Genomic DNA, 22,877 nt, shown 5'->3' on the forward strand with positions numbered 1-22,877 from the left:
CCGATAAGATTTAAAAGTTTATCACCATCGTAACTTTTCCACAATGCACTAACCAAAACCAAGTTGAGGACTTTACTGATGTAATTTGAGAAAGTGATCAAAACATTGTAAAACTGTTACAACACCATGGAGTTTAGATTAATGAGTTAACTAGCTTTTGCACATCTTCAGATAGTGTACTTAAACCAAACTCTACAAAACACCCAGATTTTATGAGTAATCCTAGTAACAAACAGTGCATGTTACTAGGTGATATTATGGTATTTGTATATAAATAGGTGTATTTTCCCTTCCAGTGCAGATTCTTCAAATGCTAAGATTCCTTATTTATACGTTCCTTGGTTTATTTATTGGAATTTTACCCTTTTGACAACTTGCTTGAAATCTCTCACAGTAAGTGCCTGGCCATATTTCTTTGTTTTTAATTTCAGTAAAATGAGTCCGTTGTTTATGTCAAGAGGATTAAAGAAAATCATATTCCACTGCTAATTTTTTCCCTTACAGCTGGATTACTGAGAGAAGTCATCACCTTTAGGCAAAAAGTGTACACAGTGTTTTGTCAAACACTAGGGTCATGTCTTTTGGCTTGAAAATTCCAATTAATTGAATTTGAGGCCATGTCAAATTTAACACTGGGAATGACAGGTGCCCAATACATGAGAGTCCACATGGAGCCTGCCTCCAGCACAGGAACCTCAGTGATCAATTATGGTCACATCCTTGCAGATAATCACATCATGGTCAGGTAGCAATTACAATTCTTGCCACCTCAAAATCTATTTGGTAAATGGATATATAGTAAATATGGCACACAATGTATGATGCATATTGAAATAAAATAGAACCTAAATAAACACATGATTTTTGTTTTTACTGTAAGGATAATCAAACAATAGAACAGGTTTCCTGGAAAGTTTTTGGATTCCCCATGCATAGAGTTAATCAAGTCTCATTTGGACACAGCTCTGAGCAGCCTGACATAGTTGGACTAGAAGATTTCTACAGGTCCTGTCTCAGCCTTTCCTTGATTTTATATTTGCAAGGTGCTTGCTGTGATTTTGGCAGACTGGGACTTTCCATGCCCTGAAGTGCATTTTTATGACAAAGTTTCAAGTTCAGTGAGAGGTTTGTAGTGGAAGGGCTGACAAAACCTTTCCTACAGTGGTACAAATGTGTCACTATTATATATAGCAAGAACATGGAATAAGTCTAGAATTAGGGATTGATCTATAACTCCTGCATGACAAAGCATTAGGAATGCTTTGTAATTAGCAATTATCAGGAGGAGTCTTCTATAATTTTCTACATCATATAGCCCTTTAATATCTGCTTTGAATTTCCTCTTAAATTAACAGAACATCTATTTCATATAGAACATCTGTTTCATAATGTATTTGATCTCATTTTCTTATGCTTTCAAAATGTATGAAAAGAACCAGCTGCACCTACTTTGATTTTTGTGATTCTATTGCATTTTATTATTTGTACAGGGATGAATTTTTGCTTTTGGAGAGAATGTCCTCTATGTAGTGTATCTGCTATTTCAAACTCTAATGAAGCTTAATTTTGAACTTACATGCTTTTTTTGGTTTTGGTGGAGTTTTTTTTTGCTTTTTCTTCCCCTCTTTAATGCAACACTCGTTAAGGTTTGGAGCAGGAAACTATTTCAGAGGCAGATGTTCAAACCAAGTGAACATTTTCCCTCTCCCGTCCCACTTGGGATGTGGTGCTGCATTTGAAGAATACAGGAGAAAGATGTTCTTGTTCCTTCATATTTTTATCTTGGGGGGTGGTTCATTTTTTCCACTGAGAAAGTGATTTGAGGTTGCCTGAGTATTATTGAATGGACGTAATTCTGCAAGCTGAAGCACACTCATTTCCCATTAATTTTATCAGCAGTTGGGACCACTCAGGACTTTGAAGCCAAATTATGCAAAGCTGTTGGGAACCTCTCTGTAGGGGGGAAGGTGTTGTAAGGAATCTAACCTGTTTACTCTCTGTACTCAGTGACAGGCAGGTGATCAGAACAGGGAGTTGGAAAGGGACTGAACAGAAAAGGAGAGGCTCCTTGATTTAGGATTGCAAAAACAAACTTGTCCTGCCTGTAGACACCTGAGTATTTAGTCTTCAAACAAAGGACAAACATCTGACTGAAAAAAAAGATTAACTTGCTGCTTGTGGTTTTTATTTTATTTTTTTTTTTTTAGTAGAAGAATCTATCATGATAGACAAGTCTAGAAAAGTCAGAGAAAGTTGTTAGGAAGACAAGTATATAAAGAAGACATTTTATTTCTGATTTGCAGCTGGGGAAAAGGAGGGTCCCCTTTGTGCCTTGGCTTTGGGCTGGGGCTGCTGCCTCTGCCACACTCAGACAGGAGGAAATGAAACCAAACCTGCTCCTGCTCAAGGGGACCAGGAATGTGAAAAAATCCATGCCCATCAGTACAAAAATAACTTTCTGCTTATAGGGCTTCTTAAGGCTGTACTCCTTGGCATTATATTGTTATTAATAGCTCACCTCCTGGTGTCATCACCCCAATTTCCTGCACAACAGGCTTTTTACCAAATATACATACTGAGAGTAAGTGTCACTTTACTTTTGCTGTACAGGTTGGCAATTAAGCAGCACTCTTGGAAGCAGATGTGTCTGTGTGTATTTATATATGTCACATATCTAGTCTCACCATGTAAAATATATTTTTATATGACAGACAAAACACGCTTGCCTCTTTCATTTTTTAATTAAATAAATGTATATTTTCAATCTATATTTAAATATTTCCCATTTGTGTTAGGTCCCCCTTAATCCCTATCAGTGTTGAATAATTTATTTCATCATGAAATCAATCTGTTTAGATTGATTTTTTTAAAGTTATGTATTTATGTCTTTTGGTAGTCTCTGACAAGGAAGCTTGCCTATGTATTTTTATTAACATCAGGCTAAAAATGGAAGTGATTTTATATAGGTTTTATGTTTTAATTATGCGTAATTATGAAATATGCCATATTAAAAATTTTTTTTAAATCGTTTAGGAGGCAAATAAGGATAAGATTCTGTGGTAACTGTTAAATTAATCTCAAAATGCATCTTCTTTCTGATGAGGTTTGTAAGTAAAAGAAACGCCACTTCCAGTGCATCAGTGGCTGAGGCAGTAAGTGCAGAAATTCTGATAAAAACCAAAGGGACTTTTTTTTTGCTTCCTGATTAGTAGAGAAAAACACCTTTAATTTTCTTTGCAGCTATCTGCTCTTAAATTTTAGTGCCAGGTATTGTAACAATCTATTGTGTTGGGTCAGGAATATTTATCAGTTTATTTAAATTGAACTGCACTTTCCAGAAGAAGTCCTAAGAATAATCTGTGATATCCCAGAAGCTTGTGAGTGCAGAGTAGAAACCAGCTGGGCAATAGTGCTCCTCTCCAGTCTTTCAGGTTTTGTGTAGTGCAGCTCAGCAGTGACAGAGGATTTAGTGCTCTCTAGATTGTCTGAGTTCTTATCAGCATGTCTGATAAATTACCCACTATATAAATGCGTGAAAATTTGCAGTATCTCTGCAAATGACAGGAATATCAGAAGGGACAGATAATTTATTTGGTATGGTTGTTAACTGGACATGAAGTCACTATGAGCAATAACCAGAGCAGTTTCTTGTCTCTGACAGTGAAATACTGGCTTTAAACCTCATCAGCCTTCAAGGTTTCTGCCTACAATGCTCTGTAAAAACTAATTGTTTACTATTCTGTGGGACCTCTGGCAGCTGTGCTGGTCAGACACAAAGCTGAGTTTGCTTTTATTCTCCATTAATAGCTGAACCCTGTGAGATGCTGCAAAGCGGGGCTGAACAATTCCATGTGCTGGACTGCCCACATGAAGAAAGCTGTGCTCACTGATGCCTTGGGAAGGCTGACCTAGAACAAAGACTAGACAGAGTTAAAGAATAAAGCAGGGATTTATTAGGAGGTCTCAATGGATCCACCTTGGGCAGCACAAGAGCCCAGGGCTCCACCCAATGAACCAAACTGGTCACAAAATGCACAAGAGCTCACGGGGTCTCTCACTTTGATCAGTTCTTCTCCATTTGCATATTGGAGTTAATTGTCCAATTACAGCTATAGGTTATTAAGTCCCATCCATCTTGTTTTTCTCTCTTCAGTCCATGTTGTTTGTGCTCTTGGGCCTGACATTTGCTTTTTGACAGGAGTTTATATTTCCCTTCTACTTCACTGTCACAATTAAAATATTAGTTACTGTCAAATATGCTTTGCAAATAGCAATTGAATTGTCTCTGGGGCAGTAAGGAACTTTTTCCTTAAAGTCCAGCAAAGCTTGCACTTTTGGGGGCCTATAAGCCTGGAGGAAAAACATTGTCATTCAGAAGTCAATTCTGCTCACCCATTAGGAAAGCACATTCACACTAATGGCTCTACAGTCAATCAGTGACAAAGACCTACAGGAAAATGTACTTGTTTCACTGTTCACTGATCTTGCAATTTGATCAATATTATTTTGAATGAATCTTTTTTTTACTTCATCTGTAACATCTCTTTTTACAGCCAGACTGAGTGTGCACCATAAAACTGTACTGCAATATTGCTAAAAGAACCAGCCATGTCTTTTACAGGTCGGAGTCCACAGCAGAGGCTCAGCTTCATTCAGCCACATGGTTTTATCTGTTTCCAAATGAGCTCCTATTATTCTGTGATACCCTGAGGGAGTAATAATCATGATCTCTCTGCTGCCTCTGAGCTGTTGCTGTTCTCTCTAGCAGAATTTCTCACCATGTACCACAGCTTTCTCTTTGCTTCCAAAGTGTTAGGGAAGCTTTCAGGCTTTTAAATTCTGCTGTTGTGTTCACAGAGTTTAAAAAATAGACTAATGACTCTGAGCTGAACTTCTACCTGTTGGAGGTGGACTGTGCCTGTGGTTTTGAGGTCCACATCCCAGGCTGGGAGCAGAGGCAGGGATCTCCCTGCAGAGCCTGTGCAGAGGATGTTTGATTTCCTGTGCCCACCTGTCTCTGCCTGGCTGAAGGGGTGATTCAGTCCACGGCAACTGTGTGGATGCCACTCAATTGCTTCTGTTAAGAAAAGCTCCTCCCAGTGTTTCATTTCCTCTCTGCTTTTCACCACTACAGCTAAACACAAACTAGATTCCCAAGGAGAGGCTAAGAATTTTAAATGAAAATACCTATAAATCTTTGTGTCAATTGTGGTTCCATCCAAAGAGTAAATAAGAAGGACAGTGGAGATCAGAGGCTTGTAGCAGAGCAGTTTACTTATTTTCAGTGTCTTGCATTTCACTGGACACAGGACTTCCTGTGTTGTATTAACACAACAACAACAAAAACATTTCTGCCCCAGGGAGGAAATTAGTGGATCTCTTATGCTGAGATTTCAGTTGAGGAGTGCCAGAGATGACCAGGTCATCTAGTTCAGATCTTACTCTTCTGCTAGAATGTAATAGTTTGTAAGGTGTTTAGAGTGTGTGAAGTTAAGTACAATACAGAGAAAACCATGTCTAGAAGATGCTCTACAGCAGTGTGAAAAGTGATTGACTAATTGATGCCTGCTACAGCACAGGAAGACTGCTACAGCACAAACATTAGTGGAGGCAACAAAATATCTGGATGTTGGCAGGAAGAGTTTTGTAGGGATTTTATAACAAAGATTAAATAAGTTTCTGTGACACTGGGATCAAGAAATGTCCACGTGCCACATACTCTGAAAGCAGAGAGAAGAATTGCTGTTAGTTGTAAGCAGAATACAAAACTGAAGCAATCTCTGTAAAAGGTGGTTAATACAGTTCTAATTGGAAAAACAAAACAGAACCAACAAATTTGTGAGATTTCTGCTGCATAAAGAGTAAGATAATGATACAGTCCGGGCAAGTTGGATGGAAAATTGGCTGGATTCCACTCTTCTGGAGCAGAATTTTTCACTGACTTGCTGCATGGTTTTCCTGTCTGTAAAATGGTGCAGAATTGATGCTTGTCTTCTGAGGGGCTGTAGTATCCTAGCCTAGCAAATTAATTAGATTCATATGCTTAATGGCAAGCATAGGTAACTTCTTACTACTCCATGTAAATAACTTCTCAGAGATGCCAGTAGGTTGTATCTGCTAAAATGTGTCTATTCCTTCCTGGGGTCATGGCCAAAATGTTCAGGATCCAACTGACCCATAGCAGAACTAAATTCTAAACTCAGATGCTATAAATAGCAGAATTATGGAAAATGGAAGAGTGTAATTCTGTGAGTATTAAACCTAATCATTAGAATAATTCTTGTGTGCTACTCTTCATTAGCTACAGACCATCATCAGAAGGGCCATTTTTTAAACTAAAACAGGTTGTGATGTATCTGCATTTTATAAAAGTTACCAGTGGGTTTTCAACAGAGATGTCCTGAAATTTTTTATGTTCTCAGTCTCCTAGCTATGCAATTCCCTTACAAACTGCAGGTATTATGAATAGAAAGTCATTTGTTTGAAGAGCATTTAATAGAATAAATGGTAGAAGTGTATTTGTAGTTCATAAAACTGCTACCATGGAAGAAGAGGTAGAGCCAAAAGTGCAATTTTTTTAATGTTTAAAATTTTTTTACATATAGGTTATATTTACTTTTTTTAATCACATAGGAGAGTGAAAGCAAGCTTTGCAAAACCACAGACAAGATGCTCAACCATTTATAGACTTGCATTGTCAGCACACTGTTTTGCAGTCAATTGTTACTTTTCTCTTACACTTGAAGACAGAGGCTTGGTGTTCTTTCCCCCTCTTTTCTTCCCAGTCTGCACAGCTAATTGCACATAATAATACAGTGGTATCTGATTAAAAATGATAGCATGAAATTTAAGAAAAAAATAAGTCTAACATGTCAATAAAATTAAATAACATCCTTCCCCTTCTAGATTTTCTTAAGCCCAGGATTTCCTGTGTTCTTTCAGCAGTGCTTTTAATGGGCTTTGAGCTCATCATGTTCTATTGCATTGCGGATAATCTCCATATGGTGAAGGTCCTGCCAGCCCTACCAGAAGGACATTGCTATTCCTCAGTAACTTGGAGATTTTGAACAGAATAGTGGACAATGAATTCTAAAAATTACAAACATAATTGAGTCCCTGCTTCCAAAATGATGAACTTTTTCACAATTAAGGGCATTGCTTGCAGTGTCTCATCATTTTTGAAGCTATTTTCAGCTATTACTCTCCTTGTCAAAATGAACCCTCCTGGGGATAATGTATTAAATGAGGGTGAAAATGGGTACCTTCAGCGTGAGTGTGCTGGAATTAAATTCATAATGCATTACCACAATTGTAAAGATATTGCTGAAGAAGTTTTTATCATTTTGTATTTGAGGAGCACTTAAAAAAGTATAATTGAACCAACAACCGTGGCATGATTTTAGGAATGGGTGAGAACCAAAGGTCTGATTTCATTCATCTGAAAGGATTCTACCCAGATCCCTGAAGGCCTAATGAAATAATGTCTGCCCAAATCATGCCATATCATCATGGTATAATGAGCCATAAATTATTCATAATGTTTTTTGTGGAGGGGAAACCTCTTTAAACTTCAGGGATTTGTACCAGTATTTAGAAAAGTGCTTATATTTTTTTTAATTGGTATTTGGAATGGTTACAATGTTTCCCACATTTATCTTTGGTTTCATTCATTTATACCAAAGTGTCAACTTGTTGATACCAGTGAGCTGTTCATAGTCTGACTATTAAATATATGCAGCTTGTTATTAAATTTTTACTCCTGTGATGACAAACGCAGTTTTGGCATGAGCCACAGCTCTTGAAATCCCCTGGGAAGTTCCCACTGCGTTTTTGGGCACTGCCTCATTGACATGGAGCTCAGTGACTCCTCCCAACAGAGCTGCTGGCTGAACTGAAGTCATCCCTCAGCAGGAAAAGAGGAGAGGCCAGGCTGGCCCTGCACACCAAATGCAGCTGGAGATGCTCAGAGGTAGAGCCCAGAGTGGCTGCAAACCCTGTGTGGTCTGTCACCCTGTCAGGTGGGAGGGAGGTGGCACGTGGGGTCCAAAAAACCCTGGTCCAAAGTCTTCAAACAGGGCAATGCAAAAATTAAAAACAGCACCCAAAAAAAGAGGTGTTAAAGCTCTGCTCTTGCTCACACGTGTGTGTGCCTAATGTCACACTAACAAACAGCTCCATGTGGGCTGGAGGGAGGAATGGGAGAAGGGAGAAGGGTTCAGCCTGTGCTCACTGTGCAGTGGTCCAGGCTGGCCTCCCTAAGCCCTATCTTGAAAACAGTCTAAATACTGTGTAGTTCTCAGGATAACCCCCAAGTTTTAAAGTTTTACTGTTGTTTCATGCTGTTTATTTTAGTCAATAAAGGTGAGCAGTATTATGACACTCCACAGGCATATCTTTTCAGCATGTAGAATCTCTCCCTATAATGGCATACATGAAAATACATTTCTTTGGCAGGCAATGAAAATCATGCATAAAAAGAGTACTTCAGAACACCTACTGAACAATCAGAAATCTCCCTTAGACTGCTCTTTTAACAGAGCTGTAATTTTACAGTCTATGATATTAAAATGGAGTTCGGAAACTATAGTATTTCTATGTGGAATTTTAGAATGGTAAAAGAAAAATGCTATGCTGAGAACCAAGAATTATCTCAGCTTTCTCTGTTTGGATCCAACTAAATCTATCAAGATAAGTGACAGGTGATTTATACTAACAAGGAATTGTCTGAGAGGAAAAGAGAACTGAAAGAGAATTGAATTGAGATAGACATGAGTGAGGAGAACAAGACACTTGAATTTCTCAGATGTGTCTAAGCATGTCATTGTATAGACAAGAGCTAAGGGAGCAAAAAGAAATCACTGATCAAGCACAGAGGCAACTACCAAACAAAAACCAGGAAAAAAAAACCCTCTGGAGAAATTAATTTAAGTATCCTGGACAAAACTAGATAATGAGGAATGTACCTTAACACCACTTTATTCCACTGACAGCCTTAAAATGTCACCTGTGTATTTACTAAAAGCATTTATCACCATTCTTTTAAATCATAGCTAATGAAACTGCAGCTGCTGCAAGAGGAGCGTGGCTTGTAGAGAGGTGCCTGTGGGGCCCTGCCACACGTCACTGGTGGAGCCAAGCAGCTGTGAGCTCAAACTGGCATCTCCCATCCCAGATTTCTAGGGACAAAGAAATATGTGAAACCCTGTGCCTTTTTGGGGGGTGGCAACGCTTACCTTATGCATGGTTTGGAGATCCTTTCTAAAGGAAAATGCCAACATTGTAATAGGTTTGATTTTTAACTTGTGCTGTTGGAAAAGGAGGATTTGTTCAAGAAACAAAGAGAGCTAATGGTTCAGGTGATAATAAAGCAGGAGCAGCTTTTCAGGGCTGGCCTGTGGCAGGGACAGGGGGTCCTGCAGAGAAGCAGAGCAGAGAGCAGCCCATGGAGGCAGGCATGGAGCTGCTGCTCCCCTCCTGTCACCCTGGGGAAACCTCCTGGGGTGAGGGGACAGCTGGGCAGGGACAAGGCCACCGGGCCACCTGGCCACATGTCACTGCCCCCAGAACAGCCAAGGGACAAAGGGACAGGGGGTGTCCTCGGGTGAGCTCGGGGCTCTCAGCTGAGCTCACGGGGTCAGGGCCTTTAGGCAAGGGCTTGGCAACCTGAAATGCACCAGGACGGGGCTTTAACCATGAGACTGGCTTAGGTTTTCACACTTTCGTTTTGTGAAAGGCAATGAATATTCTGCTTGTTGAGAGGTTAAATATAAAAGCTTGTCTCTGCTGCAGCTGCCATTATTCTGTTGCAGTGTACCTTTCTCTTTTTTGAAGTGAAAATTCATTACTTCAGACCAACTGTTCCTTTTTTCCTTCTTTAACTTTTTTTTAAATAATCTTTGAAATTCTAGAATAAAAAGCTGGGAAGAAGTGTCAGAGCTGAACAGATCCAGCTCCTACATTGTGGTTCCAGCTTGCATAATTAGATCTTCTAAAGTTAATTAAATCTTCTTTTAGTGCTGTTCGGACCTGTCTTCAGCTTTCCATTTGGTTATATAATAAACCTGTATCATTGTTTAATTACATCAACTGTGTTGGTTGGCTGAGCTGAAATCAGGTTGCTTACTTGAACACACAGCATTTGAAAGAAGACAGAGAGAGCATTTATTCTCATTTTCGTCCCTGCATGCTTCGGTGTGTGTAGTGTTCACCTGTGCCTGTCTCTTCATTGTTTCTAAGTAATTATTGCAATTTAAGATCCATTTAATTATAACTTGTTATATTTATTTTATTAATAAGTCAAAAGAGTATATATTTCTCCAGTCAGTACAATGAATTCTTTTTATGATAACAAGGGAAATTCTCGTTTCAGTAATGATGGCTACATTCTGGTAATTTATGTAGCCTAATTGGAATATTTCTTGTCGCAGTCTTTAAAAATAACTTTTTGGGTGCATTGCCAGTGCATTCTAATGCCAGTTACTCATACAATTTGTCTTATTGATGCCACTCTACTGTGCCTCTGTGAGTATTAAAAATTCTGACTGTCATTGTATAGATGCTGTTAAATGTTAAAACCATCTGGGAATGTCTCAATCAATTAGTCTCGTGCAAACATTAGAAGCAGAACAATAGCAGTGAATTCCATCTTCAGCTTATGCTGTAACTATGGATGCTTTAGTCCTTATGGAAACCTTCTGAATTTTTTAAAAAGTTTAAGGTGATTATATGGAAAGCTGACAGGTTTAGGTCTAGAAGTTGGTGCAAGTATTTATTTAGCATTCATACTTAGGAAGTCTGTCTAAGAAATAGCAGTATTATGCAATTTGTAGCCTTCTGCATTGCTTACTATATCAAGGGTATGTTTTGCAAGTTGAAAAGGAAAGAGAAATCCATTTACTGCCTGGGTAGTTCCATTTTGTGTTTACATGTAGTTTACAGGGAAGGAAATGCATTTTTCTTCCTTCTGGAAGAGCTGACTCTCATATCCATTTGCAGGCTGTATGTTATCTGCTGAAGCTGGGAGACAGTAAATACTGCCTATAAAGTGTAGTTCCTATACTGAACTACAATAAATACTCAGATTCTGATATTTTCCAAGGATTCCGATGCTGAGCATCCTAACTGAAGCACAGCAAGCAGCAGCTTGCTTCACACTCAGTTTCCCAACAGATTGTTTTCTTTTGAGGCTAATAATTCATTAGGGTGAGCATCTTCCTGATTCTCACCCAGAGGGGCTGCTGGGTCTGGGCAGAGAAGCAGCATTCAGCACGTGGCTGCAAGGCTGGGCAGCTGAGGGGCACCACGGGCACAGGAGAACAGGACAGGGCTGTGCTTCCTTGCCCTGCTGGTCCCACCCCTGCCATGGATGGCCCCAGACAAAGGGGTCCTGCATGGGCACAGCTGAGCCACATTTGGGTTCACCTGGTCATTCCTGATGGACATTGTTGGGGCTTGGTTTGTTCATTTTTGAGGGTTCTCAGTGAAAGCATTTCTTTGCTCTAGGTATTCTGTAATCACTGATGACCTTTATCCAGTTTTCCTTCAGACACTGAGACACATAAATGTCCCTTTATGGACAATAGGTCTTTTCCCCAGTACGTTGTGTTTATCAGTGTGCCACAAAGCCTGCACCAGCAGTGGGAGTGGGACTCTGTTCCTGTGTGCTCCTTCAGATCCCTGGTGGATCTGCCACTGCAGCTCATTGGGACAGAAGAGCTTCAGGGGGGCACAGAGCACTCAGCATTCCCTCTGACTGCCTGTTCCCTCAGCTCTGCTGAGCCTGGCTTCGCTTCTGCCCAGAACCAAACAGGAGGAGCAAATGGAAAAATTACATTGCCAAATGTGGCCATTTAAAGGCACTTTCCATAGATTTTGCTCTAAGCACAAAACCAAGCAGCTTTGAGTGGAACACAGAAATATCAAGAACAGAGAGTTCATGCCCCTTGATCTGCTGACTAGAAGACCAGCTATTGTATTAGCCTTTTCTAGTCTTTTTCCCCTTGCCTTTTCCCTTAATTTCAACCGAAAGTACAATGCACTTCCAGTCAAAAACAGTGTGGAAACCCCATCAATTGCTGCTCCATCTGTGGCTGCTCCTGCTGATCCCAAGTGGAGGAGCCCCTGGGGTGAGAGGCTGGGGCTCCTCTTTGTGGGGGCAGTGGTGGAGGAGCTTTGCTGCCAGGACAGAAGGGATGTGCCAGCACCAAACCTGAAATGCCCCTTGAAAACAGCAGCATCTGCTGGAGTCATCACAATTTACTTTTCTTAAACGTGGAATGTTGCTTGCCATGACTGCAGCCCTGTTTCATTGACTGCAGCCCTGTTTCACACCTTAGCTGTGTTTGACCTGCCTCTGCCACTGTCTGTGACAAAATTACAGAATGGAGTTGGAAATTATAGACCCAAATAATCTGCAGAGATCAAAAGAGAAGCCCCCATACAACTGCATATTGTTGCTATCAAAACCTTGAATCACAGTGATTCTAAAAGAATTTGAATCAGCTTGTAACTTTATTCTCTAGTCTTATCTAACATTGTCTGCTGGAGAAAATCCTGGGAAGCTCTGATAACACACACACATGTACGTGTAGCTTGAGCAAAGATCAAGGTAGCTGCTGAATATTTGGCTGGCAATTATTCAAGCCTTAGGACATCATTTTCTTGAAAATATACACAAGGGAGAAATGAAAAAAACATAATAAATTATTAATTTTAAGGAAATTAATATGCTAGCTGCAAAAAATAATCACTCTGAAATGCAAATATGGCTAGAACAGTTTAGCTGGTCAGATATGTTATCATTAAAACTATTTATGGAAGTATATGTTGTCATAAAAGCTAGCTTTGGATACACAGCTGCTTCTGCTTTAATTCTACATGAATTAGGTAAATACAAATTGTGTTGTTTCCCACAAACATTTTAGGCTCTAATTTTGTTTTTATTTTGACCTGAATGCTTTTTCTGTTTATATTTGTAATTCTCCAAGGTATAACTAGTGTTTCATCTGCTATACAAATACAGTATTTGCTTATTGCTGAGAAGGAAACCTTTAAATATTTAACAAAATCATGTTATGCTTGCAGAAACAGAACAGAAAAAGTTTTGTAAACCAAAATGCTGAATAATATGTTTTTAAGGAATGTGTGATGAATTATAACTTTTTCTCACATGTATGTGCTTTGAGTATAATGGTGCTTTGGACCTCATTTATGCTGCAGACGATAGGTATATCAAGTTACTTTATTATTTTAATTTTCCCCTTTCCCAACTACTTCTCTGTGTTGAACATGCTTGCCATTAAAAACTTGCCCTTCAAAACTATCCAGGCAATTATCTTTGACAAATTTTAAACCAGAAATACTTAGAAAAAGTTTAGGGTGTTTCTAATCATTGAAATTGGTTGCACTAATAATCTTGCTCTGTGGGAGATGCCAGTGGGTGCCCAGGGTGGCTCCAGTCAGTTCCTGGAGGAGCTCTGTGCCACTGAAAATGGGTGCAGCCTTCAAACATGCCACCTTGTGATCCTTGCCTCAACAGAGACAGCAGCAAGACATTTTTCAGCTAAATTAGGTATTTTGAAACCTGAGAATGATCTTTTTTGCATCATTGGTAGATAAAGAAGCCACTATTGGATGGTAGTTTCATAGATTGCTGTCATCTGTGTAACAAACTAGCTGCTGATAATTGATTTGATCTGTTTTCTTTGGGAAAAGAGTGTTCACTCATCTTTATTTGTTTGAAATCTGGCTATTAGAACAGGAGAACTGGTAAGAGGTCTTTCAAGCCCTGGGCTTTTCAGCTTCAGACATATCAAAGTAAAAATGCAAATGCCACAAAACTGAAGCCAGAAAAAGGGAGTTTTTCACAGCAGTGCTCTCAGAACTTGATCTTCTGGCAGTTCACCTGAAGATCTGTTAAACTTCTTGGCACAGGACTTGTTAGAGGGTTCTGGGTGGTTGGTGTATCATTTCTTACCATGGAGATCACAGTCACATAAAGGGTTCCTAGAGCACCTGAAGTTCTTATGGAATTGGGTGGATTGACAATTAATCTGACTGAAAGCAAAATAAATATTTCTTTTATTGCATAAGAAAGATTCCATATGTTTATAAGCCTCCAGCTTAGTACAAGGAGCCTGTTGAGTAATTTCTGTGTTAAAATTCTGTGTGCTCTGAATGTGATGCTTATCCAAGCCACTGTTTCTCCAGCTGTGGGGTGTCCCACTTCTTGAAGACAATAGAAGAATGCCAAAGGAACTGGAAACGAGCAGAAAAAGCTTTAAAGTGTTCAAAATATTCTACCAGCTATCTCAGAGTTTGCAGGCAGATGGAAACAGAGCCAAAAGCTGGGTTGTATTTTCAGTAGGTCTGAGAAATACTGATGGAAGGAATTCTTAAGCAGCTCCTTTCCTCTTTATATTCAGATTGTTAAACAAGGATATTTGAACTTCTTTCTGTGCATGCAAAAACACAGAGGGAATCTGATGGATATTTCTATTTTAATTTGAAAGACTACAGCATATCAGGGGAACAAGTGGGAAAGAAATATTATGAAAGTGTGTAATCTATTTTAAGCTAACCTACTGTAGTAAGTGAAAATGAGTGGAAAAATAATCGTGGCAGTCTCTGAATCACTTTAACACCAACACTGACTCACATGTTTTGAAATTGCATATTCTGCCTCATCCAGTTCTGCCTCCTTCCTTGTCTGTAGCTGTGCTGAATGCCTGGGTAATACCTGTTGATGCAGATGATGGCACTGCCACTTTTACCTTTCAGTAACATTTCCTTTTAAGCTGTGATGTTGAACCCTTGCCAAAATTTCTTCCTTTGGTATAATTAATACAGGAGATGCCAAATACTTGCTATTTTGCCTGTGTTTCATTTACCTGGCCTTAATCAATTTTGTTCTTGCAGGTAAATCATTCTGGGAATTATGGGGGGTGCAGGGGAAAACTGATGTTAATGAAATGTAAAATTTAGCCTTCCTTGGCTTTGTTCTGAATTACTGTTTTTTCATTTTAATTACACTAGACTTCTAGTGAAAATGAATACTCAGAATTCTCTCTTATTTTGTGACAATCTCTGTAATTACTTTTCTGGATTTGCACTTTGGAAAGTTCTGTGGGTTTCTTTCTCTCACTGCCTCTTTCACAGGTTTCTGGAGCTCCTGGCTTCATCAGGTGTAAATTTCTACCTGCAATGTGTTTTATTTGTCACTTCTGGCTCACTTATTGTCTTTTGTATTGGTAATAAGGCACACAAAAAGTGAACTTCTTTGGGTGTCTGAGAAGACAGAAACCTGCACTTAAGTAGTGTTAGCCTTTAAAAAAATGTGGGGGTGGAGGAGCAGGAGAGAGGGATTACTCTGGAAAGCCTCACTGATTATTCATCTGCCCCTGTAATTTAAACTGGGACTTAACACAAAACTAGTGAAATTGATTGAGTAACTTAATAGTGGCAGAATAATCTCCCTTTTCCAGTGAAATGTGTCTTGGAAACCCTTCCTCACTAACCACCCCCTCCTCTTCAAATGTTTGAATGCTGCTTGCTGTACTTGCCAAATATAAAATTAAACACCTGCATGGTTGTTATGCACAGCTGTATCCATCTGCTGAGCATGCCACTTGCCATTTGCTTTGATTAAGAGCAGGTTAAGAGACTTTAATTAAATGAAGTCCATAATACAGTGAAGCATCCACCTCTGCAGCCTCTTGCCTTGATTATAAGTTTCTCTGCTTTTCTCCTTGAAAAAGACAAGCTATTGACTCCAGAAGGGATACAATTTAATGATAACAATAGATAATGATTTTTCAGTTTAAATATAGAGCACACTGAGGCTGAAACATTGGCTGGGATTCTGTGAAGCCCTGGTTCTTTCTCAAAGGTGTGGGATGGGGCTGACAAACTTTGGAGAGGCAGATGCTGTTTGCTGGTTCTGCTGCCATCGTGAAGCACAGTCATATTGTACTGGCCCTAAAAAGACCAGAGAAAAAAGATAGCTGAGGTGAAGCACAGCCCTCACCCCATTTTGTGTTGTTCAGCATGGACACATGAAGCCATCTGTTCTTTGTCTTTTCAGGTATCCCAAGGCATAAATGAATAGAGGGAAAATCCTCCTCATTTCTTTTGGTTATGAAATAAGATTGTTCTTTTGTTTGTTTTGATTTTGTTTTGGTTTTTGCTTTTCCTGAAACCATGGTTTTCTGTGAGTAGAATAGGGAATATGTTAGGAATAATTCCATGGAAAAACACATAAACCAAGAAAATATTTCCTAGAACTCTGTCATAATAGGCACATTTCCCTTTGGATGCACAACAGCATTGCAGAGGTACAGCTCTAAATGGCTCTGGGGGCACTGAGGAGAATGACCCCAGTCCTGTCCCAAATAAACATTACAGCACCCAATCAGAACATGCTCCTGAGTCACAAACTTTCTTCCTTCTAATTGCTGTGACTCAGTAGATTGGCATCTTAATGAGAATTAGCTGTGTTGAAGTCAACAGTGATGAAATGCATGCAATAATTGCTGTGTACATTTAATACAGATATTCTGGTGCAGCACCTTTAGCCTGACAGCAGCCATGGGCTGCAGTTTGCAGTGAGAGGAGCAATCAATGATACACCTAAACAAAGACAAAATTTATGTCTGCATGTGGTTATGAAATCAGAGTGAGGTATGAGGGTATATAGTCTAGCTAGCTGTTAGCATCCTGAATTTTACAAATGAAAAGAGAATGACAAATTAGTGACAATAATCCTCAAGTGATTTTGTTCTTGGTGGTCATTTTTCTCGAAGGGAAGCCCAAAAGACCTCTCTGGAGTGAAACTGTGGAACTTATAAGCAACTATTGCTACACGCTTCTGTTATTCAAAAAAAAATGTAAAATAAACAATTCTGGATTGCACCAGAAAATTGCTGAAAAGTAGTCATGGGTGAAATGGAGCTTCAGTTGTTGTTTTGCTTGTTTGGGAAATATTAGAGAACATCTGTAGCTAGAAGGTATGTCCAGAATAATTTTCTGGCTTTTTCAGTGCTGTTCATCCCATTTCTGAAGGCAATAAAGTGGAATAAAGAACTTCAGAAGGGCATTTAAACAGAACAAGGCTGAACCCTTGCATTGAGACTGTGCTTAGAAAAAAAGTACAACATATTAATAGAAAAAACCTTTCCAGGATTAGAGAGAAAAGACAGACTTGCTTTTCAGTCTAATGGCAGTCAGTTTTTGAATTAATGTCATGTTAAGAGAATATGTAACTTTACATCTGAAATGCATTTATTTTTACCTCTTTGTCTTATGACATTTACTTTCCAACTTAGCTTGAGCATCTTCTGAACCTTTTTGCATCTTTTCCTCACATTTTCATACACAGGCCTAGCAGACATAAGGTACAAGTGAAAGTAGGAAAGAGCAGATTTCAAAAGAATCCTCCTCTAGAACACAGGCAATTTGTTGAGACCTCTAGCATTTTTATATCTATTAAAATTTTATCTAACCACATCTTCTGCAGAAGTTTGGGACTGATTTTGGGTGTATGAGAGATTGCTTTGTTCAAATCCTGCAATGAGCAGTATAAAGAATGTCAGAATTTTGTTATAAGCATTATCTATGGAGGTTGTAAATGAGCCTTTCCTAGGTAAGTCTTGATATCTTCCTAGAGTTTAAAACTGCAGTAAAGTTGTAAAAAATGTTTTCTTTCTGACCTTCTCAGCTTATTGAAATAGTACTTTTCTGAATGCATAATGTTTTTAACGTTGATTGACTTTTGGGAATGTGTAGCTTTCTCTCAAGACTCAATAAAAAATGTTAAAAATAAAAAATCTTATTTCATAACCAAAAGAAATGAGGAGGGTTTTCCCTCACTATTCATTTATGCCTTGGGATACCTGCTGAGACAAAGAACAGATGGGTTCATGTGTCCATGCTGAACAACACAAAATGGGGTGAGGGCTGTGCTTCACCTCAGGTATCTCTTTTCTTATAAACACAGGGAATATGTGAATATTCCCAGATCTCATGCTGACCAGAAGTTTTATCTTAGATATGAACATATTTCTATGCAAGATGATCCAGATTTATGGCCTTGCAAGAATGTGCTTTCAATAAATCTGCATTTTCCAGTGAGAGGAAGCATTTTGCCACAATCTTCTGTGCTGGTGTTGGTAATGATTCAGTTGAGCTCAAGAGGAGCCAGAGGAGCTGGGCATGTTCCCACTGCTGAGCAGCAAATTCAGAGCCACATTCTGTGTTCAGCAGGAGCCCCACTGGATACACTCCCAGTACCTGGCCAGAGGGTTGGTTTTTTTGGTGCAGCAGGAAGCCTCTCTGCATGATTCCCTGGCTGGAAATATGCAACAAGCGTCCAAAATCCTGTGGGAACATTTCAGGTTGCTGCTTGCCAGGTTTTGGGTCACCTTCCTGAAAGGAAAATCTGATCCCTAAGTGGTAACTCTGTCCCCAGCCTGAGACACTCCTTACACCTGTGGCTTCTCTCAGGAAGGACATCAGGTCTTCCTCAAGGCAGACGTGGATGGACATGGTCATTGTTTAGTTCTTGGTGCATGCTTCAGCTTTCTCAGTAATATGGAAAAAAACTTCCACTGCCACTGCAAATGGCAACGACTATCAACAAAGCCATTTATAAAAAATGACACCAGGATATCAATCAAGTTGGCAAGTTTTACAAATCTGACCTTTGTAAGCCAGAGAGAAGTGGGTGAAAGTCACTTTGCATTCTGAATAATACCCATAAAGAGCAGTGCAGGTACTGCAGGCACTTTAACAGTGTGGGCACAAATGATCTGTGGTGAGATTTAGATGGTAACAAGAAAAGTCTCTCTGTTCTCTCTATCCAGCCCTAAAGCTCTACAGACTGACCTCAGAACTGAGGTTTAAAAAGAATCTGTAACCTTAGCACCTAATAATGTTGTGGTGTTTGAATGTGTTCTTTGAAATCACATTGGAAGTTTATAGCACTCTATAGGGATTTCATATTTATTTAGCATCAAAGATTATAAAAATAGAATTATGGGAAAAACCCAAAGGTTATGAGCGAGCCAGAGTCTGAATTTGCTGCTTTATTTTACTCCCATCCAGTAGCAAAATGCTGCCTTAGGTTTTTGCTGGTTTAAATGCTTTCAAAAACAGCATTAATGATCCAGATTAAGGACGAAATCAGTCTAGAATTTATCATAAGGTGACAATAGGACCCTGCCTAGCTAGGACCAGCAAGAGCAAGTTAATTAGACTGTGCCCAAGGCTGGGACAGCTGATGATGTGAAACTGCAGGCTGCAGCTGGGAGTTTATGCAATTCATCATCAGTTAACACAGCTGTACCGAGCTGCTGACAGAATCCAGAGCTGCGCTTGGCTGACTGAGTTGGACTGACTTGAACCTGGAAGGAGCAGTTCAGTGAAGACAAGCTCCAGAAGGGGAATGCTTAGTGTTTAGCCTACCTCCTATACTGTTTCCCAACTGATCCTTTCTACCTCAAATCAACTTTATTTCAATTGATAACCTACTGTCCAAAAATAACCCATTTACCTGGTTCTCTGCATCTCACTGTTTGCCAAAATTATTTTGAAATGTTTTTTTTCTGACAAGTTTATTGATAGAAAAAGCAAGCAGACATAACAACGTGTGTTTTCTAGCAAAACAAAAGTGCACATCTTCATTATAGGATGAAAGAAAAAAGAAAGGGGAATGTGGGGCAGCAATTGTACTGAAACTGTTATTCCAAGTACTTTTTGCCTTGGTACTGTGGTTCAGCATATCATCTGAGGCTCTCCAACCCATCTTCTGCTTGATTCTGAGATCTGCAGGTCCATAATTATCTGATATGTACCTCTGGCTTGCTGTGGGCAGTCTTAATTCTGTTTAAAGTGTTAGCTGTCTCTGATAATAAGTTATTATACAGGTCACCAAAGAACTGACATCTCTTGTAAATGGACACAGCAGGATTGCAGCAAACACCATCAATGGTGTCCTGGATAGGAGAGGAGCACAAAATTCAGTGATGTATTTCTCTGTCACATTTTCACTACCTTCATGCTTTAATGCTTCTGTCATTCCTGCTCCATTTGGGGAGATGTAGTCCCATCAACTCTAGGCCAAACTGATGATGTTTCACTTGTATCCACTGTATCTGTAGATCTGTGGAGATTTGTCTTTTCCTTGTGGGATTTTTTTTATTTTTTTAGGAAAGGATATATAAGGTCTCTGTGCTAAAGGATTCAAATCCAGTTGTCCATGCCCAGCTCCCAGCCTGTTTCCAGCCTGCCATGGCCTGAGTGCAGAAGAATATAACTCCTTTCACAGAAACACAACGTGGTTGGCAGGCAAAGTTTCACACAAGAGACTTCAAAGTCAACCCCGGTCTGGAGGAAGGGGAGAGCACAGGAAATGGGGCAGCCAGGAGCTGCGTCTGTGGCCTTGCTGTGACCTGCCCATGCTGTGCTCATTCCCAGGAATGAAAGTGAATTCCAATGATTTGTCACTCCACTGCTGCCTGTTCTTTTCTGTTGAGCTGCCAGAGCTGCACCTTGTGTTGTGAGGTGCTGTGTGAAGATTCACCAGAACAAGCACAGATCCTGTTCAGGGGCATTGTCTGCCCATTTTTCCCTGCCTATATCCTGTTCATTCAAGGTTTTCATCAGAAAATATTTGGAGCTGACATAAAAAGAGGTGAAGAATTTCAAACTCAGTTATGCTGAGAAAAATGCCATCAGAGTTTTTTTTAATAAACAGATGATGTCAGTTCCCCTCCCCAGAGCCAAGACACACAGTGTCAATAGAAACAATTACTGTGTTGAAATTTAATTTGAAAGGCTACTGGCAGACAAACAGGCAAACCGTTTAGCAAGATTGATGTAAATGGTGGATTATTTAGGATAGATATGGATCCAGTCTAAAACCGGGAGGCTGCTCTGTGTGTCTCATGTAAGTATTGAGAAAGACTTGAGTTAGAGAAAGCGACATTTGTTTTTCTCAATTGTCTCTGTTTATAAAGCCTGCAGTTGAACTGAAATAGGACCTGGATCCAAAACTAGTAATAGTAAATTGTTTTCCCAAACTAAATTCAAACCATGAGTTTTTCTAATCCCTATCAAGTTTTGCCCTTAACTTTGCTTTGAGTTGACTGATGTAGGAACCCTAATTTAATCATGTGTAACAATCAGTTGTAGCAACACTATTACTTCTTCAAATCATGATAACCCAGGTTTGCTGAGAGATTATAAAGTGGGATACTCTCTTATTCCAATAAACACAACAAATTGCTCTAAATAACTTGCCTTAAGGCAAACCTACACAGGTGAAAGTTCTTGCAAATCCTGTAGTGCTTTCCCAGTGTTATTCTTTCATTGAACACAGTAGTTACAGTGTGTAGATATGGGATCAGTTTTCTTTGAAGCAGTTCAATGAACATAAAAGTTTTGTTCTGAGCCTTAAAGGGCAGTAAAGTTTATGGCACATCACGCAGCCAGCCTTATTCCTAACAGCAGCCTAATTATAAACCTAATGTTTTAAAAATGAAGAGCTTATGCAGATGGCCCAGGTGCAAACACAGAGTGTGCCTTGGTTCCCAAAATGTACAGGTTAGCCCCACACACCAGACAATTCTCACACACTGTGTTTCTGCAGTTCCTGGCTGTTAAGTATATGAGCATTTGTATTTCTTTTAAATTAATTTGATAGAGATCATTTTGGGCAGGCTGCGTTCAGGGGGAGTGGTGATCGTGCAAGTTTATCCCTGGGTGTGTTGAAGTCTGGAGAGCTGGGACATAAGTCATGGAAATGCTTGCAAGTCTGCTTTCCTACAACCCTGTGGCAGTCTGGATTCTTACTTTGTCTGCAGGGCACAGATTAGGCTGGGGCATGGAGATGCAACTATCACTGTTTCAAAGTGACTTCTTTTCTACATTGTCTGAGTTTCCCTTTAAAAATGGAGTCTAAAGGTTTTCTGTTGAAGAAATCAGGGTGAATTTGCTGTGAATTGATGGTATGCCATCTTTTCTGCTCCACATACTCCTTCATGCAGTCTCTGTGGTCCTAGTTAAAGACATTCCCTGTCCCCTGCCTCTCCCAAATGAAATAGTTATAAGTGATGGAGAGATGTCAGCTAAACCTGAAGGGAACCTGCTGTGGTGGTGTGGAGAGCCACAAACTGCCTTATTTATCCTGGCACAACGTTAATCAGCTGTCCTGCACAATCAGTTACGTGTCACCCTTAGTGACAATTTAATTCTCCCTGTGGAAGGGGGAGGGAGAGGATGATGGATATTTATGGTTCCCTCTTTGTGACCTCTCATTTAGTGCCACCACGAGAAGGCAGGAGCTGCCTTCAGCACCAGCACCACCTCAGGTGTCCAGAATACACTGCCTGGAACAGGCTAATGAGGAGCCTCCACGGACTCAATTCATTAATTATAGACATTAATAACTCACTTATTGCAACTTTCTCAGCTTCCAGAGCATTCTTTTCTTTACATGAATATATAGCTATGCATATATCTGCATTTCCCCCTTTGCTTCCTTCATATATCTGCATTTCCCCTTTCCTGCTGAAGGAGTATTTAGTATTTAGTCTATTTACGCAGTGGGAAACAATGGTTTTTAAAAAAAAAAACAACAAAAAACTATGACCTTTCTGAATTACAACTGTGGGTTCAGTTGAACTTTAAGAGGTGGTGGTGTTGGGGGCCAGTTCTTAATATGAACAAAATTACACCTGATATCCATAGAGATAAAGGCTTCCAGTGGGATCAGTTCAAGAAATAAGTTCATACAAGTGGCAAAACCAGTAAAAAAGAGAGGGAAAACCAGAAATATTCAACCAGACTAGCAGAAAACGTTGGACGTGCATAAAAAGGCAGCT

The sequence above is a fragment of the Passer domesticus genome, chromosome 12 (genome assembly GCF_036417665.1).
Source record: "Passer domesticus isolate bPasDom1 chromosome 12, bPasDom1.hap1, whole genome shotgun sequence".
In the NCBI taxonomy this organism is placed as follows: Eukaryota; Metazoa; Chordata; class Aves; order Passeriformes; family Passeridae; genus Passer; species Passer domesticus.